Raw genomic sequence first — 19,425 nt, 5'->3', positions numbered from 1 at the left:
TGCACTTCACTGTTTCTTCTGAGTTAGTAGGTGCATAGTCCACTTTGAATCTCAGTTGCCTGTTATTTTTCCATGCCACTATGAATCTCTGACTGACGGCTCCACTGAGTCTATCTATGATCTCAAGATATGCTGCCTTCTTCATTTCTTTTTGCAAGAGGTAAAAATTCACTGCAGTTAAGTCACAGGCAGCGGCTTTCTCAATGCATTTGAACTCGTCGAGTACTGGTACAGGGAGTGTTGTGTGGACATGAAGTCGTCATATGACTCGTTCTCATGGAGCCGAGCAATGCAGTTCTCATAATGCACAACCATATCAACAATTGTCATGCCAGAGCCAAGATGCATATGAAGGCAAGAGTTCAGACTATCGCTCCTCTGGTTACTCCGCATACCAAGGAAAAACCCACCGGTGAGATATGACGCAGACCAAAGCCTTTTATTCCTGTATATCCTACGCAACCATGTTTCAGTTTTCTCCAACTCCATTTAGCTTTAAAAGCTGCCCATCTCGCCTCAAACTCATCATGTGTAGTATCATAGTAAATAAGAGACCTGAACTCCTTAAGGGACTTGTGGTGGAGGTGTTTCTGCATGTTTTTCTCTATATGCCACGCAAAGTCGATGCCACACGTCAGTAAGGACCTTCCTGATGGCATTTATCATGGTTGCGTCTCCGTCAGTAATTACAAACCTCGGCTTCTTCTGAGAATGAGCTCTCAAGAAGTTTTGCAACACCCAAACATATGTATCCTTGGTCTCATCTGACACAATAGCACAACCGAACAGAGTGGTGCAACGATGATTGTTTAGACCGACAAAAGGTATGAATGGCATTCCGTACCTATTCATCTTATAAGTGCTGTCGAAGACGTTTACATCACCGAAGTCAAGGTAATCCCAACGTGACCGAGAATCACACCAGAACATGTTCTTCAGCTTGCCTTCTGCGTCAACAGTGTGCTCAAAGAAAAAGGCTGGATTCCTTGCCTTTCTCGTCATCATGATACCAATCGCAGTGTCCGCATCACCCTTTGCTAGCAACTTCATTTTCTCCCTATAACACATGTTATAAAGCTTCCTCCTCCCGAAACCAGCCCTTGCATATGATCCATACCTACTAACGAAGTTGTCATAAATCCAATGTTTTCTGATCCCAGCACCTGCCATTGCTAAGATCTCGAGCTTCTGGTATTCCTTTACCTGATTATGAGATCGAAGATATATAACCTCATCCGATCTAGCAAGAGTGTGACTATGATCATCGCTGAAACTGCTGACATACCAAATGGAGCGCTCTCTATCAAGCTTCATAGTTAGATGGGCCTCGCAATAACACCAACTCTCCGCTCTCAGCCTGCACTTCTTCCCTTCCATGGTACAAAACTTGCCATGTCGTTTCCCAGCCCTTGAACAGAGAAACCTTCTCAAGCACCTACGTGCGTCGATACCCTTCGCGTATTTCAAGTTGTCCCTCCTAATGCTGAAGCCACGCTTTTTCACATAATCGTTATAGAAATCATATGCCTCCCCGTCTGTCCTGAACGTCGTGGACATCACCATCCAATGCCTGCCCAGTGATTCTTGCTGGTATTCATCGTACCCAGTGTCAAAATTGCACTCATCACCATTGGCATCATCATCATTTTCGCACGGCCACCAACCTCTCCCTGAAAAAATACAAACAACCTTGTATGTCAGTAAGTAGTTTTATGAGGACTATCATATGTATTCACTTTGCACTACTTACGTTGCTCGAGCTGTCATTATAAGATGCATCGATATCGTTTTCTTCATGGCATCATCGAAGAAATTCCACTCATAGTACCCTTCCACTTCCATCTGCGCAAATTTTAAATATTATATGTAAGATTTGATGTGTTTGTCATGTCAATTTAAACTAACCTGCATAATTTTAAACTTACATGCTACCGCTTTGAGCATATGAATCATCTACATCCATATCCTCATTGTCATCATCCCTTCCTACCTGTGCAAAGTCAAACAAGTACATGTTATTGTCATCGCGGGATCCTGGATATTCTAAAGCACTTTTGCTATATAACATGCAAACCACTTACATTGCCACTGTAAGACTCATCCAAACTCATATAATTTTCCCCGTCATGTTCGTCTTCATCCAATGACAATGATCCGTCCTCGCTACCGCCATCATCACCGACATATCCGATTTCCGCCTCCATCTATACACGTTTATATATAATCAAAGATCCATTCAAACATCACGTAACATCCTTGCAACTAAAATCCGTTTTTAAATCACTATGCCAGCGGCTCGCGTACCTCTTTGCCTTCGTCAGACATGAAAATAGCATTGAGATTCGCCGGAGGCTCGAGGGCGAACAGCACGCCGAGCTGACGACGGCGGCGGCGGCGGCCCGACCTAGGTGGTTGTCGGCGTCTAGTCGCGCTTACCGCGTCGGTATTACTAGGTGCTGCCGGCATCTTTATTTTCCCGTCGGCCAGGTATTTCCAGAGATGGCGGCGCCGGTGGCGTGAGAGGCGGTGGTTGAGGTGACGGGAAGATAGGGTTCGCCCGATTGGGTTTTTTTTCACTCGAACCACACGGGCGTACGCAACGGGCAGGCAGGCATGCGGGCGGGCATACACCAGGCGTGGGCGCGGACGGGCGGGCGTACGCGACAGCGCCGTACGGTGACGCGGGCGCGCATACGGCGGGTGGGTATTTTAATACAACAAGTGAAATGACCGCTCTACCCCTTATATGTTTTTTTGGGGGTTGTACCGAAGCGCACCTCTATCCCGTTACCAATCGATGAAGATAGGGATATGCGCTTTCATTCTTCTATTATAGGAAAACAATAGTTGTAAGCTTAACACATGCTTTAGAGCATCTCTAGCAGATTTCGTAATAATAACTACCAATTTAGCAGAAGTGGGCGATTTTTCCGCTCCGAATAGATCCCGTAATATCGGCCGTCCTGTAATTTCTTTAGCGGATCCTGCATATTCTGAAGCACTTTTGCTATATTTATAGTATTGGAGGCAATTTTTACATGAACCTATGAAAATAAGAAATGATCGACGGGAGGGAACTTTCAGCTCTTGCCACGGTTTTCCCCGAGCGCGACCTCGCCTCGATGCCGGCCACCACGGACCCTAGCTGCCGCCGCTACTCAAGCCGCGAGCTAGCTAGCTAGGCCCCACCACTGCCACTAGATAGTTGTTGCTGCAGCTGCGCCACGAGATAGCGAGCTAGTTGATGTCGCCGCTGCTGCGAGCTAGTTAGCTAGCTAGCTCCTGTTGTTGCCTGCTCATCGTGCCGGCCCCGCACTCCCCGTCCTGCTCCACGGTGGTGCCGCTACCGGCAAGATGCGCGCTCCTCCTCACGCTGCGGCACCTCCGCCCAAGTCCGCACATCATCTATGAAGGACCCAATTGTAATATTTATTTCGTGTGTAGGGGGCTTTATGTTATTTTGCAGGGACCTAAAACGATTTATACAAGATTTGTTCTACAGATAGTTCGATACACATGTCATCCCGTAAAAACGTTGTAAAGATGTTTTACAGTATCCTCTAAAACGATTTCACAGTGCGCTCTTTGTCGGTGTACAAAAGTAGGGGCTCTCCTTTTGACCCCTTTACTTGTGCACGGACAGTCGGAGCCGCGCCCACGGCCACACTGAGCAGGGCAGAAGAGGGGAGCCGGAGCACAAGGCGATCAGAGCAACGCCAAGACCAGAGACCACAAAGAGCAAAGGGCGAGGTGAATTCTCCCGGCAAGACCCTTGCTGGGCGGCCTCCGCGACCATAGAAAGAGCCTTGCCGGCCGGGGCAACTTGCCCGACGCCAGCGGGGCGTGCCACCCTTGAGCCCCTTGCCGGGGCCCCGGCAAGGCTCTTGCCGAAGACACCTATGGGGCCACAGCCAGGCCCGCGTCCGCCAAGGCTCCACCGCCGTTCCCATGCAACTTCCAGGCCAGCTCAGCAAACACCTGCGTGGTGGCATGCAGATCTTCGTGAAGACCCTACCACCACGCCATCTCAGCAGCCTGCTAGCCTACATGGCGCCACATGCATCGTTGGCCTGGACGCGTGTCGGAGCAGGGCGGGGTGACGACGGACGGGACGGGCCTTGTTGCCATCTCCAAGAAAGCAACGAGACACCTAAGGGGGCACATTTAATGCGTCTTGTCCCGTAATGACAGGCGATAAGCTTGTGTACTGTAGACCTTTCCACCTCCTGTGTGCCACTGTGGCAACCCCTTTGCCTATAAAAGGAGGCACGAGGCGACCAGGAGAAGGATTCGGATATTTTGGGCTACCCACGCACCGTAGATAGCTCAAGAACTCAAGAACACTCAAATACATACACCAAAGCAGGACTAGGGTATTACGCATCTTCGCGGCCCGGACCAGGGTAAACGATCTTTGTGCTCCCTGTCAGAACTGCTCTTTGCACAACCCCGCGCCCGCCAACCGTAGAAGGGGTCCCAGTGATCCCATAGGTGTCGTTCCCACCGACACCTTTGGCGCGCCATGTCGGGTGGTAGGTGCGACATATGCCAACGGATGGCTCTCACTGTAGCCTTACCTCGTCTTGTCTCCTTAATGTGGCGCATGCTTCGAGGGAGGGGGTAGCCGGCTTCTGGGAGCCGGCTACGCCCCTGGCCGACTGGGGGAGTCCGGGCCGCCTTCGCGCCTCTCTGGCTAAAGGGGCCCGCCGCCCATGGGCCGTACTGGCGTCTGTCGTGGGTGACGTTGAGGCCAGCATGGCTACAGTGCTGAGCCGGACGGGAGATGGCCGTCCCATACGGCGTCCTGTGGCCATGCCTGCCTCGGGCTTCGGGGGTAATGGGCCGCACTATGGCCACACCCCGTCGTGTCACCGTTATGTGGGCGTAGTTTTGGTGGTTGCGGTCTTGGCCGGCTTCTTGGACTCGGCGTTCTTCGTGGCCGGCTCTGGGAAGCCGGCATCCTCTATGGCCGGCTTCCTGGAGTCGGCCACCCCGTGGTTATCCTGGGGGGAGGTTGCTGAGGCTGGGACGCCTTCCGAGAGTCAGCTTCAGAGGTAGCCAGCTAGGGAAGGCGGCCCAATGCTTGAAGGCCCAAAGGCTTGATAATTTTTTGGAAGAGCCAGGGGCAGTCGGTTAGGCTACCTGTGGCCATTTACTCCGACAGTAGTCCCCGAAGCTGATTGGGCTTCGAGGTTGGGTAGGAGTTGAGAAGCTCGATCAGCTTCCTATCTTGACAAGCCGGCGGCTGGGAGCCGGCTTTGGTTAGGCGTGCCGTCTTAGCCGAAAATTTCGGAGTTGGAGGGCGGGAGCTCGCCAGCGCGTGCACCGGGCCGCGGGCCGGCCACTTGCCGCCTGCGAACCACGTGGCCTCTCTTGGCTAGAAAGCCTGCCAGCCCACGCGCGCGACGGGACGTCGCCGCAGGGCGGGGGCCCGCCACGCCCACGCACGGGCCCAGGCGTGGATCCTCTGTAGCCCGAAACTGCCCGCACGTCTCCCTACGGCGGTTTCGGCACGCCTTTAGGGCGTAATAATCGCAAGGCGTGGGGGAGTGGGTGCAGTTAATCCCACGTCTCACCCCACGTCCGGCCTCCCCGGCTTCACCTCGCGAAGCTATAAGTAGGGGGAGAGGGAGAGCGGCAGGCTCTCGCACGCTACTCCTCCTACCACCATCTTCGTCCTCCTGCCGTTTCTTGCAACAGCGCCTCGCCGCCGCGCTCTTCCACTACTCGTTCCTCCGCCGCCTGCGCTTGTTTTCGCCATGCCTCCCGCCGCGGAGCAGTATGGCGGGGATTGGGACAGCTCCAACGTCCACGAGGATTACGTCGAATTCCTCCGCAAGACGCGGCGGCTGCCCGGCGCGGACAAGGTCGAGGTCCGTCTCGCGCTGGCGAAGGAGATTACGCCGGAGCCACGGGAGGGCGAGCGGGTGGTCTTCCGCTCGCATTTCTTGCGCGGCATCGGCCTGCCCGTGAGCGCCTTCTTCCGCTCTTGGCTCGAGTTCTACCAGCTCCAGCCGCACCACCTCACCCCGAACACGGTGGTGCTGCTGTCTGCCTTCGTCACCCTGTGCGAAGGCTACCTCGGCGTCCTCCCTACCCTCGAGCTCTGGGGGGAATTATTCCAGTCCAAGCTGGGCACGCGCATGCAGGGCATGTCGGCTCAGACTGGCGCCTTCATCGCGATGCGGAGGGTGGCTGCCGACAACCCCTTCCCCGTCATCACGCTGATCCAGTCGGTGAAGTTATGGCAAAAGTCGTACTTCTACATCAGGAACGTTGCCCCGCAGGGCGACTACGTCAACCTGCCGGCTTACGTAGCCGGCCCACCGGCGCGCAGGCGGCCCCAGTGGTCCTTCCGGGCCGTGACGCTGATGCCGGCTGGAACCGCAGCCGTCGCCCGAGTGCGAGCGATGACCCAGTCGGAGGGCTTGTCGGGGTCCGACCTGCTGGCCGCCTTCGTCACGCGCCGGGTACTGCCACTCCAGAGCCGCCCTCATCTGATCTGTCAGATGAGTGGCCAGCTCGATCCGAGCAGGATGTGTACCAAGGACATGCCGCACGACGAGGTGGCCTATATGGTGAACTACCTTACGAACTGCAAACTCTCCGAAGAGTGGCAGTTCGGCAAGGAGCCATATTGCCGAGCCAATCCGCCGCCTACGGTATGTTCTCCTTGTCTCTTCTTTTTCTCTCAGCTTTGTCGCCGAGTTGCTTTGGCCGACTCTGACTAGTCGGCTTGTCTTCGACAGAGCCCTCTTCTTCGGCCTGCCGGTGGGTCGGACGCGGAGCGCCGATTCGTCCCCGACCGGACGCAGCACGACCTGGAGGACCCCGACTTGGGGGCGGCCGCTATGGACGACAACACCGAGCCGGGTGGTGGCCAAGTCGACGGCGAAGCAGGCGGCTCCGGGCATGGAGTCACCTTCGACGACTGGCCGGACAACGACGAGGCCGAAGTCGTCCCGCGCCGTCAGCCAGCATCTGGCCGCGGCGCGGGTTCCTCCACTGCGCCGCCTGCTCAGGGCGGCGGGCAAAAGTGTCGCGCCACACAGGGTTTGTTCGGCAGTCGGACGAGGAAGCCCAGGGGTGGGCGGCGGCGACCAGGCGGGAGGAGGCGGCGGCGGAGGCGGCTCGCTTCCGCAAGACGGTTAAGCAACCGCAGACGGTGTCGGCGTAAGTTCAAACTCCTTCATGTACTCTTTTTTCTTTCTTTTCTCTGGTGGTTCCTGAATCCTTGTCTTTTTCTCAAAACAATCAGAGCTCCATTGTCGCTCGAGCGGGCGGCTGCCGCCTCCGTCGTTGAGTCGCCGAGGGGATCTGAGAGCACCACTCGCCGCGTGGACCCCCGTGCCGACCTTCAGGCGGCGACGGAACGGAACGCGCGGGAGGCGCGGGAGGCACGGGAGGCGGAGGCATGGAAGGCGGCCGCCGCCCAGGCGGCGTAGGAGGAGGAGGCGGCGAAGGCGCGCACCGACGCTGCAGCCAAGGCCCAAGCGGAGGTTGCAGCTGCGGCGACGGCGGAGGCGGCCCTGCTGGTCACCCCACTGCGCGTCGCAGCGCCCGGGGCCCCGGAGCCCCCGCCAGAAGAGGCCGGCGGTGACCAGCCGGGGCTGGAGAGGGATGACGACGTCGTCATCCTGGAGAGGGCGCCGGTGTCGACTCCGCCGACTGGGGCAGCTCAAGGCGGCCGGCCTGATCTGCCGCCTGCGCAGTCGGCGGGGGGCGAGCCAGCCGCGAGGACTGAGCTGGCGGTCCGGATGCCGCCGACCCGGCGCGCGGGGAAGGCTGCGTCGGAGCCACAGAAGGCGGCGTCGGAGCCGCAGCCGGCCGCGGACTCCAGCTCGTCGGCCCAGGATGTGGAGGTGGCCAGCGCCACCTCTGGGTGGACGCCGGGCAGAGGGACGGCCGTGATGAACGTGGCCGCGCAGGACGTCCGGACCCGGCTCCAAGCCCAGGCTACGGCGCTGAGGCAATACACCGACGAATTCCTTGCGACGCGGGCGGCCATCTGGGTTAGGCTTCTTATCTTGCTTCTTCTTGATCTTGGTTTCTTCCGTTGGGGCGCGTCAGCGCACCCACTGGGTGTAGTCCCCGAGTTCCGAGTCGGCTGCTGAGCAGGCGGCTTGGAACTTCTTAGTGGATTTGGCTTTGATATTCTTGTTCTTACTTCGATGTTCTGCTTATCTTGTAGGACTACCACAATCTTCGTGCGGCCGCCTTCAATTCCCAGGCTCGGGAGCTGACCCAGAAGACCGCTGACCTAACTGAGAGCCGGGGTAAGTGCTTTGTTCTTTATCTCACGTGGGGGCGCGTCAGCGCACCCACTGGGTGTAGTCCCCGAGATTCGGGCCGACTGCTGAGCAGTCGGGTCGGATCTTCCTTGACGACTTCCTCTTATTGTTTCTTCTTTTTCTGCCGTCTCTGCAGCGGCCAACGCCGGTCTGAGGGCACAGCTGGGAGAGTCTCAGACTGCCCTTCGTGTCAAGGAGGCCGAGCTTGCCGCCTTGGTGCAGGAACGCGACCGCCTGGCCAAGAAGTTGGCCGACCAGGAGGAGGGCCACAAGGCGGCTCTGAAGGTGGTGCAGGACCGCGAAGCCGCCCTCCAGGCCGAGTACGAGACTGAAGCGGCTGGCTGGGCTGAAGCAAGGCAGACTCTGATCACTGGCTATGGTCAGATCGAAGATCTGGTTGACGGTAAGCCGCCTACTTCTTCGTCCTTTCTTGCCGTCTGCCGCTTTTGGCTCGTTTTCTGACTTGGTGTTTTTTCTTCTTTCTCTTTCTTTCTTGCACAGAGTACTTCCCTGGCTACTCTACCGTCGCCAACCAGATCATCGAGGCCCGCCGCCAAGAACGAAGGCAGGCTGGCCTTGAGATTGCACCAAGCGCTGGCCGTTCATTGGAGGAGCAGCTCTTGGCGATCCAGGCCCGTATCCAGCCGGCTCACCGACTGCTCCGCCGGCTTCAGCGTGCCGGGGCGCAAGTATTGGCCGCCCTCTGGCCCGGCGTAGTGGTTCCCCGCACCCCCAGTCGGACTGCCGACTGGCTGGAGGTGGCGGTCGGTCGCTTCGAAGCTTGGAAGCCCTCGGCAGCTCGGTCCGGCGCCAGGCGGGTGCTGGAGTTCGTCAAGGCCTGGTACCCCGGCCTGAGTCTGGACCAGCTGGCTACCTGGTTGCAGCAAGCCGACACGGATCGGGAGCCGGCGCGGCCGGCTATCATCCGGCGGGCTTCGGCGATCGCCGACTACACCGACACCAGCATCTTCGCCCCTGAGGTAGATGACAACGGTGTCGCCCAGCCGGAGGAGTGGTTCGGGCTGAACCCGGCAGACGGTGAGGACTCGGCGGAGGATATCGACTCCAGCACGAGGGCGAGGAGGAGGAGGAGGAGGGTGAAGACGCCGAGCCGGATGGTGGAGCGGCCGACCGGCCTCAGCCTGACCGCGCCTCCAGCACTACGTCACGCGCGGGTGCGCCGCCTGCCACTGGTGGTGACCAAGCCGAGACCCGCCAGCCGGCCACTCCTTCAGCCGACGACGCCATCTCCACCGACCAGCCTGGCTCCCGCGCCGCGCCTTAGTCTAGTCTGATATCTTTTGTTTTCCTGTCTTGTCACTTTTGGAACAATATTCTGTTAAATCTGCACAATTCCACCCACTGGGGGTGTATTCGAACTTATGTCTATTGCCGGCCTGTTGGGGGCTTTATATGTATATACGACTTATGCATTCGTTTGGCATTTCCTCGTACTTTGCTTTTCATCCTTGTGTTGTTTCCTTTGCCGCCCTCCCTTGGTTGCCGCCTCCCCAGTCAGACAGCTGCTCTGCAATCTGTGGCTGGAAGAGTGCTTGGCCAATTGGGAGGGCAAGTACTCTAGCTTTGTTGGATTAGAGCTAAGTGTTTAGGAATCCGGCCAGCCGGCTGTTCTGACAGCCGGCAAGCGTGGTTGGAGGCCGTCTTTTTGCTATATAAGTTCGTTTAGTCCTTAGCCTTTTTCGTGTGGGCATCCTTTCTGCCTTGGCTCTTGCTAGTCGGACAGTCGGTTCTTCGAGCTGCGACTTTCAACCAGAGAGGACTCGGGAGCCGGCACACTACTTGTCTGACCTCAGGTAGAACTTTTAATATAGCTCAAGGCGGCCAGTCCCCCGGGCCGACTAGTCGAACCCGGTGCCAGACAAGAAATCAAATATAATAGTACATTCATGGATATGACACTCGTCATTCATAGATAAATGAAGGCAGTCCCCGAGTACAGCTCGGGGGGGCAGTTGGTTTGTACTTAATACAAAAGGGTAGCATGATACATACTGCTTTCAACTGTAAAATCTTCTCAGGAGATTCGCGTTCCATGGTCGCTCCGACTCCTTGCCGGAGTCGTCCCTCTTGCGTGCTATTGGTTTTTGTGCGTCGATCAAGTAGTAGGAGTCGTTGCCTAGTGCCTTGCTGATGACGAAGGGGCCTTCCCAAGGGGCCGAGAGCTTGTGCTGGCCGGCTGTTCACTGGATCAACCGGAGCACAAGGTCGCCCTCTTGGAAGGATCTTGGCTTGACCTTGCGGTTGTGGTAGCGGCGCAACCCTTGCTGGTAGATGGCAGACCGGCTGAGTGCTAACAGCCGGCCTTCTTCTAGTAGGTCGACGCCGGCTTCTCTTGCTTCCTTGGCCTCCGCCTCCGTGTACATGGTGACCCGAGGCGAGTCGAACTCGATGTCGGTTGGGATGACAGCCTCGGCACCATATACAAGGAAGAACGGAGTGAAGCCGGTTGACTTGTTGGGTGTGGTGCGCAGACTCAAGAGGACAGCCGGCAGCTCATCAAGCCAGCAGCCGGCCGACCGCTCCAGTGGCACAACCAGTCGGGGCTTGATGCCGGAGAGGATGAGTCCATTTGCTCGCTCGACCTGGCCGTTTGACTGCGGGTGGGCAACGGACGCTAAGTCCAGTCGGATGCCCCGCGTCGCGCAGAAACCTGCCAGTGCTCCTTTGGCAAAGTTTGTGCCGTTGTCGGTGATGATGCTGTGCGGTACGCCGTACCGAGTAGTGATGTCGGTAATGAATGTTACGGCAGTCGGCCCGTTCAGCTTCTTGACCGGCTTCGCTTCGATCCACTTGGTGAACTTGTCCACGGCGACAAGCAGATGTGTCAAGCCGCCGCGGGCTGTCTTGAAAGGGCCCACCATGTCCAGTCCCCAGACGGCAAAGGGCCAAGTAAGGGGAATGGTCTTGAGTGCAGAAGCCGGCAGGTGTTGCTTGGAACTGAAAACTTGGCATCCTCTGCAGCTCTTGACTATCTCTTTGGCGTCTTCCAAGGCAGTCGACCAAAAGAAACCATGGCGGAAAGCCTTGGCCACAAGTGATCTTGAGGCCGCGTGGTGGCCGCATTCACCTTGGTGGTTATCCTTGAGGATTGCCACTACTTCGCTGGCTCGACACAATGCTGGAAGACTCCAGTAACGCTGCGCTTGACAAGCTCTTTGTTGATTATTGCATATGCTCCGGCTCGTCGTTGCACTAGTTTTTTTGAGATTTCATCAGCCGGCAGCTCTCTGCTGACTAGGAACTTGAGGATGGGCTGAGCCCATGATGGAGCAGTAACTTCTTCTTCTGTTAGTGTAGCCACCATGACTCGAGTGGGTGGGTTGGGTGGCGTGGAGTTGGTGTCGGCCACCGCTTCTTGCGTTGCTGCAGTCCCCTGGCCGACTGCTGCAGTCCTCGGGCCGGGTTCTGAAGTCCCCAGGCCGGGTGCGACTACGGCAGTCCCCGGACCAGTTGTCGAAGTCCCCGTGCCGCCTGCGGGGTTCCTCCAGTCGGATCCGGTTGCATCTGGCATAGGTGGTACGAAGATGGAGTCCGACTCTGGAGACGGCTTGATGGACGGTCTGAGGAGGCGTTGGAGGGAGACGCCGGTCGGTATGGCTTGTCGGGTGGAGCCGATCCGTGCTAGGGCATCTTCTTGGTCGTTGTCGGCCCTTGGCACGTGAAGGAACTCGCACCCTTCGAAGTACCCGCTGATCTGCTGGACGAGGAATCGATAGCTCGCCATGTTCGCGTCCTTGGCGTCCCAGTCGCCAGACGACTGCTGGACCACCAAGTCTGAGTCGCCGTAACACAGGATCTGGCGTATGCCGAGCTCTTTGGCTAGCCGGAGCCCATGTACGAGCGCCTCGTACTCGGCCACGTTGTTGGAGGCGGCAAAGTGGATCTGCAGCGTGTACTTGAGCTTGTCGCCTTTGGGAGAGGTGAGGACGATGCCGGCTCCCAAGCCGGTGCGCATCTTGGACCCGTCAAAGTGCATCCGCCAATGGGTAGAGTCGGGAGCCGGCGGTAGGTACTGGGTCTCGGCCCAGTCGACGAGGAAGTCGGCTAGTGCTTGGGACTTGATGGCAGTGCGGGGTTGGTAAAAGATCGTGTAGGGCGCCAGTGCAATGGCCCATTTAGCCACCCGGCCGGATGCATCCCGGCTGCCTATGATCTCGGCGAGCGGGGCGGTGCACACGACCGTGATGGGGTGCTCTTGGAAGTAGGGCTTCAGTTTCTTGGCGGCAAAGTACACCCCATAGCACATCTTCCGGTAGTGCGGGTAGTTCTGCTTTGAGCTGGATAGCACTTCACTTAGATAGTACACCGGCCTCTGGACTAGCTGGGCTCGGCCTTCTTCCGGGCGCTGGACCACAACAACAGTACTGACCACTCGGCTAGTCGCGGGGATGTAGAGGAGCATGGGCTCCTTTTCAGTCGGCGCTGCCAGGACAGGCGGAGTGGTCAGCATTTTCTTCAACTCATGGAAGGCTTGGTCGGCTTGGTCATTCCACTCGAAGTGAGTGGACTTCTTCATGAGTCGGTACAGGGGGAGAGCCTTCTCTCCTAGTCGGCTGATAAAGCGATTCCGGGAGGCCAAGCACCCGGTGAACTTCTGCACATCTCGCAGTTTGGTGGGAATCTCCATCCTCTCGATGGCCTTGATCTTCACAGGGTTGCACTCGATGCCGCGTTCGGAGACCAGGAAGCCTAGCAGCTGGCCGGCTGGTACTCCGAACACGCACTTCTCGGGGTTGAGCTTGATTTGGAATCGGCGCAAGTTGGCGAATGTTTCTTTGAGATCTTCCAGCAAGGTGCCGCGCTTTTCTGTCTTCACCACAATGTCGTCTACATAGACGTGGGCATTTCTGCCGAGTTGTTTCAGGAGGCATTTCTGCATGCAACGCTGAAAAGTGGCACCGGCATTCCTCAAGCCGAATGTCATAGTCAGGTAGCAGAAAGCTCCAAATGGTGTGATGAAGGCAGTCTTCAGGCGGTCTGCTGGGTCCAACTTGATCTGATGGTACCCTGAGTAGGCATCCAAAAAACTCAACAGCTCGCATCCGGCTGTGGAGTCTATCACTTGGTCAATCCGTGGCAGAGCAAACGGATCCTTGGGGCAGGCCTTGTTCAGGCTGTTGTAGTCTATACACATACGCCACTTGTTATTCTTCTTCAATACCAGAACTGGGTTGGCAAGCCACTCTGGAAAAAACACTTCCATAATAAAGCTAGCGGCAAGGAGCCGGGCTATCTCTTCTCCCATGATTCTTCGCTTCTCTTCTGACAGTCGGCGGAGGGGTTGCTTGACCGGCTTCGCGTCGGCTCGGACATGTAATTTGTGCTCGGCGAAATCCTTCGGGACATCCGACATGTCTTTTGGGGACCATGCGAAAATGTCTCGATTCTCACGGAGGAAGTCGACGAGCTCGCCTTCCTATTTACTGTCCAACTTCGCCCCAATGACAGCGAACCTCTCCGGATTCTCCGGGTCCAGAGGTATCTTCTTCGTCTCTTTGGCAGGCTGGAAGGAGCCCTGTGCATCACAATCTTTGGGGTTGGGGGACAGGGCCGGCTGCTTGCCGGCCATGGCCACAACCCGCTCCAGCATCTTCTTCTCTTCTGCCACTATGAGGGACTCGGCCAGCCGGCTACTGGCCATGGCACACTCGATGGACTTCTTGTAATCGCCGGCTACCGTGATGATCCCCTTCGAGCTCGGCATCTTCATCTTCAAGTAGGCGTAGTGGGGCACAGCCATGAACTTGGCCAGAGCAGGTCGGCCAAGCAAAGCATGGTAGGGGCTCTCCAGATCCACTACTTCGAACCAGATCGCTTCTCGGCGAAAATGATCTTTGTCTCCGAAGAGAACATCCATTTTAATCTTGCCGATTGGGGAGCAAGACAAGCCGGGGACGATACCATGGAACACGGTTCGGCTTGGCATAAGCTGCTTTGCCTTGATGTTCAGCTTCTCCATGGTATCGCGGTACAGTATATTGATACTGCTTCCGCCATCTATCAGGACGCGGGAGAATCGGGCAGCTCGCCTCTCCGTCGCGAGGGTAACATCCAAGACCAGTGCAAGGAGCCAGGGGATGGCATCACCTCTGGGTGGTCGGCCTGGCTCCAGCTGATTGGCTTCTCTGACCAGTGCATGAACTCGGGAGCGCTGGAGGCTACTGCGTTGACCTCTTGATGCTGACGGCGCCGACTACGCTTGTCATCGGCTTGGCTCGTGAAGACGACGTAGGCGGCGTGCTCTTCAGGGAACTCATCTTGGATGGCTCCAACTGCCGGCCGAGCCGCCGGCTGCTGAGGGGCTGGAGGCGGCGGGCCGGGAGGCGGAGGCGGCACCAGCCCTTCGCCCTTGGAGATTCGCGTGAGCCAGTGGCATTTCCGGGTCGTGTGGTTGGACGGCTTCGCGCCGCTGTGGAACTTGCAGGGGGCGTCGAGAGTCTGCTCGTAAGAGAAAGCCGGCTACCAAGCCGGCCTGCCACCCTTCTTCTTGGGAGCGGGTCGCTCTTCGAGCTGCTCATCTTCGACTGTGGTCACCTGCCGGCTGGTGGAAGGCGGCATGGGGCCTTGCGGTTGTGATCGTTCTGGAAGGGGCGCCGATTGGAGCCGCTAGCCGGCGTCTTGGGAGCCGGAGCAAGCACCTTCCCCGAAGCGTCCACTCGAAGCTCGGTCTTCATTGAGGAGTCGGCCGTGGCGTACTTGTCCGCGATGATCAGGAGTTCGTCGAGGGTAGCCGCCTCGTCGCAGAGGAGTTGGTGCTTGAGGAGGGTGCCCTCTCGGCACCCGGCGGTGAAGTACGCGATGGCCTGAACCTCGTGCACCCCTTCGCAGGAGTTGCGGAGCTCGGCCCACGGCGTGAGGTAGTCGCGGGTCGACTCGTCGGGCCCTTGGACGCATAGGGAGAGCTGGCGAGGCTTGGGAGGCCACTTGTACGTGCTGGTGAAGTTGCGGACGAAGACTTCCGTGAAGTCCAGCCAGCTGTTGATGCTGTAGGGCTTGAGGCTGTTGAGCCAGGTGCGCGTCGTGCCTTGCAGCATGAGGGGGACACATTTCACGGCTACGCGCCGATTGCCGTTGGCTATGCTGACAGCAGTGGAGTAGTCGATGAGCCAATCTTCCGGCTTCACTGAGCCGTTGTATTTGGGCGTGTCTCTAGGGAGCGAGAACCCTTTGGGGAAGGGCTCGTCGCGGATGCGGGGGCCAAAGCATGGCGGGCCGACATCGTCTTCTTCTGCTAACGCCAGGGATCGAGCAAGGCGGTCGATCCGGTGGCGGGCGTCGTTCTCGCCGACTCCTTCTCGGCGGCCTAGTCGGTCACCGAGAGTCGGGTGCGTGACGGGCGGCGGGGTGAGACGTCTCTCTCTTCGAGGTGGGGGAGGAGGCAGGTTTCCTTGGCGCTCCACCTTTCGAGGGCGGCCTTCCGCGTCGCGCTCGATGGTGATACGAGTCCGGCTACGGCTAGCAGCCGGCTCCTTGTCTTTCTTCTGGCGGGCGCCGCTCGCAGTCGGCGAGCGGGACGTCGCAGCGTGCTCTCGGCGCGGGGGATGACTATCGGCGCGGGCGCCGGCTTCATGCCATTCTGTAGGCGCGTCGATCAGCTGCTGGATCCGCCTTGTCATGTAGGGGAGTTCGTCGGCTCCCAGCCCATTTAGCTCTTCGGCGGCCGCCTGGGCGGCTCGCAGATTCTCGAGCGGGGTGGCGTAGACGGGGCGATCTGCCCCCAGCATGCCGGCAATAGCCGCGCCGCGCTTCTGGACGAAGCCGGCTCGGCTCGGCCCGCTAGGCGGCGGCGTACCAAAGGCGGCGCGATCGACTTCGTGCTGGTGGGCCTCAGTGAGGCGTCTCATGGAGGCTATCCTCTGGCCCTCCGTGATGAGGGCGAGGCGGCGTGCCTCCAGGGTCTCGGCGTCGGCGTCGGCCGGGATGGGGACGGAGAGGTCGTGCATTGCCGCTTGCAGGGCGTCGCGGGCATTCTCGCCCGAGTTGGCGACGTGGCTGATGACCAACACTTCGGTAACAGCGCTGCTGCCACTGTCAGCTCGAGGAAGAGGGTCGCCGAAGACCACCACGTCGGAGGGGTAGGCGTCGAGCGATGCCGTGTCGGAATCGATGAGCATCGGGTCGGTGGAGCCGATCGACTCCAAGTCTGCAGCGGGCTCGCTGGAGACGTGAAGCTGGTCGAGGAGGCTGACGAGGCGGCTCTCAGGGGAGTCCGTGCCTGCGTCGGACGCAGGCTCGTCGGAGATGCGAGTCTCGCCGAGAAGATCGACGAGGCAGCTCGCCGCGCAGGCGCCGTCGACGCCTTGCAGCGCATCGAGGGAAACGCCATCGGGCGCAGCAGGCTGGCTGCGCTCGCGGGGGAGGAAGAGGGTTCCCGTCCAGAACAGGTCTCCGGACGATGGTGCACCTGGCCCCACGGTGGGCGCCAAATGTCGGGTGGTAGGTGCGACATATGCCAACGGATGGCTTATCATAGTGGGTGCCAGTAAGACGTCGCCGGTGCCTGGAAACGGGATGAGGCGAAGACATGCACGCCGGTGGATCTTACCCAGGTTCGGGGCTCTCCGAGGAGATAACACCCCTAGTCCTGCTCTGCGGGGTCTCCGCATGATCACTAGATCAGAAAGGGTAGCTACAAATGCTCCTAGAGCTGTTGGGTTCAAGCGAGAAGAAGAGCAAGGCTAGCTCCTGCTTCCCTCTCTCTATGGTGTGTGTATAATGCTAAGAAGCCAACCCTTTGCATGGGTGCCCCGAGGGGTTTATATAGGCCTACCCCCCCGGGGTACCATTGTAATCCGGCTGGGCGCTGGTCCCAGCCGTCAGTGTCTAAGCTCGCCGGCTTCTCCGCCGGCTGTTGGGGCTCGCCGACTAGCGGGTCCCGCCGGCTGCCGGCCTCTTGGTCGACAGGCCGGCCCCACCGCCTAGGGTTTTGTCGGCGGCTGCTTACTGTAGCCTTGTCCCTGATGACGAGGGCTTCGTCGAGGTAAGCGTGGCTACAGTGTGCCGCCTCGAGGGCTCTCACTGTAGCCTTACCTCGTCTTGTCTCCTTAATGTGGCGCATGCTTCGAGGGACGGGGTAGCCGGCTTCTGGGAGCCGGCTACGCCCCTGGCCGACTGGGGGAGGCCGGGCCGTCTTCGCGCCCCTCTCTGGCTAAAGGGGCCCGCCGCCCATGGGCCGTACTGGCGTCTGTCGTGGGTGACGTTGAGGCCAGCATGGCTACAGTGCCGAGCCGGACGGGAGATGGCCGTCCTGTACGGCGTCGTGTGGCCATGCCTGCCTCGGGCTTCGGTGGTAATGGGCCGCACTGTGGCCACACCCTGTCTTTTCACCGTTATGTGGGCGTAGTTTTGGTGGTTGCGGTCTTGGCCGGCTTCTTGGAGTCGGTGTTCTTCGTGGCCGGCTCGGGGAAGTCGGCATCCTCTATGGCCGGCTTCCTGGATTCGGCCACCCCGTGGTTATCCTGGGGGGAGGTTGCTGAGGCTGGGTCGCCTTCCGAGAGTTGGCTTCAGAGGTAGCCAGCTAGCGAAGGCGGCCCAATGCTTGAAATGCTTGAAGGCCCAAAGGCCTGAATTTTTTTTGGAAGAGCCAGGGGCAGTCGGTTAGGCTACCCGTGGCCATTTACTCCGACACGCCAGGTAGGGGGCGCAGTTGCGGAAATCTTGTCTGGTTGGGGCAGCGGCTTCATAGTGGTCATCGCTCCAAGGAAGAAGACGACCAAACGGGTGGCATCATCTGCGGATGCAGTAAACGCTCACGCAACGATAGAAAAGCTAAGTCACGCGAAACTTTGGGCAATTCCCTTTTTGTATATATATAAGGTTATCGTCCTCGAAGATCTTGCCCTATGTATGGAAAACCTGCACGCGGTGGCCCCCCCCCACTATTGGCAACGCCCTTGCTCTATTTCGAGTCCGCTCAATAGTTCATGCGGCTGCGTCGAGAATGGCAGGGTCGCCTTCTGCAATTGGCAACGCTCTCTTTCTGCCTCGAGTCCGCTCGACAGTTCGTGCGGCCGCGTTGAGAGCACTAAGGTGGTTTGCCTGGCAGGAAGCATACCAGGCAGGCTATTGGCGATCCGTCCTCAAGGCGCCGTGGCCTGGGTTACGCGCCGGCAAGCCTACCCGATCCACGTAGGGTGGACATACAAAGGGGATCAAACAGGGAAATAATATGCATCGTTTCCAAAAGTACTGCAGAGTTATATCACATCAATTGTTGCTGCGGTTCTAACTAAAGATAAAAATTGTCTTGGTCATGAACCTGCAGCGGCGATAAGAAACGGGGTGTCTAATCCCGGCGCTGGCCCTCCACCCTCTGGATTCCGCCAACGCGGCTGATGATGGGCTTGATACGCTCCTCGAGCGTCGCGAGGTCCACACCCTCCGGCAAGCTCTCCAGCGCGGCGTCAAAGTCGAGGTCTGGGTTCCAGTACGCCACCTTGGTGAGGACCTTGGTCATGGCGCCCCGGCAAAGCTTCCGGGCCTCGTCGGCCAGAGAGGCCGCGCTGTTGGAACGAAACTGCTCTAGGGCCCCGAGAACACCCTCGAAGAACAGGGTCAGCTTGGCGTTGGGACTCACGCTCGGCTCCGGGACGTACCTCCCGTTTGGCATCCCCATGGTGGCCGGCTGCGTGGTGATCCTGCCGGCGACCTCGGCGAGACGGCTGACCCAGAGCTTCTCCTCCTTCACGAAATCCGCGTGGTTGGCGGTTTCGTTCTTCCGCATCTGCCTCTCCTTCTCCAGATCCTTGGCCAGGGTCTCCACCCAGGCTTTGGCCTCCGACAGCGCTCCCTCGAGGCCCTCCAGCTTTAGCTTGAGGTCTTTGATGGAGTTGTTGGCCTTGGAAAGCTGCTCAACCTCGCCGAGGACTGCGCTCTGCGCCTCCACCAGTGCACCGTTGAGCGTGTCCTTCTCCTTTGCCAACTTCAGGGCCTGATCCTTCAGCCCGTCCCGCTCCACCTCCAGCTCTTTCACCCTGCCGGCGTGAACCAGAGCCTGGGCATTGAGTGCCTCCTTGTGCCTCTGCTCCAGCTCCTGGGTCCGCTGCATGACGAGTTTCTCCACCTCCTCATCCTTGCCGCGGAGTGTTGCGGCAAGCTTCTCCTCACGCGCGGA

Source organism: Triticum aestivum, chromosome 2D, assembly GCF_018294505.1.
Source record: "Triticum aestivum cultivar Chinese Spring chromosome 2D, IWGSC CS RefSeq v2.1, whole genome shotgun sequence".
Classification (NCBI taxonomy): Eukaryota; Viridiplantae; Streptophyta; class Magnoliopsida; order Poales; family Poaceae; genus Triticum; species Triticum aestivum.
Note: the sequence above shows the minus strand (reverse complement) of the source record.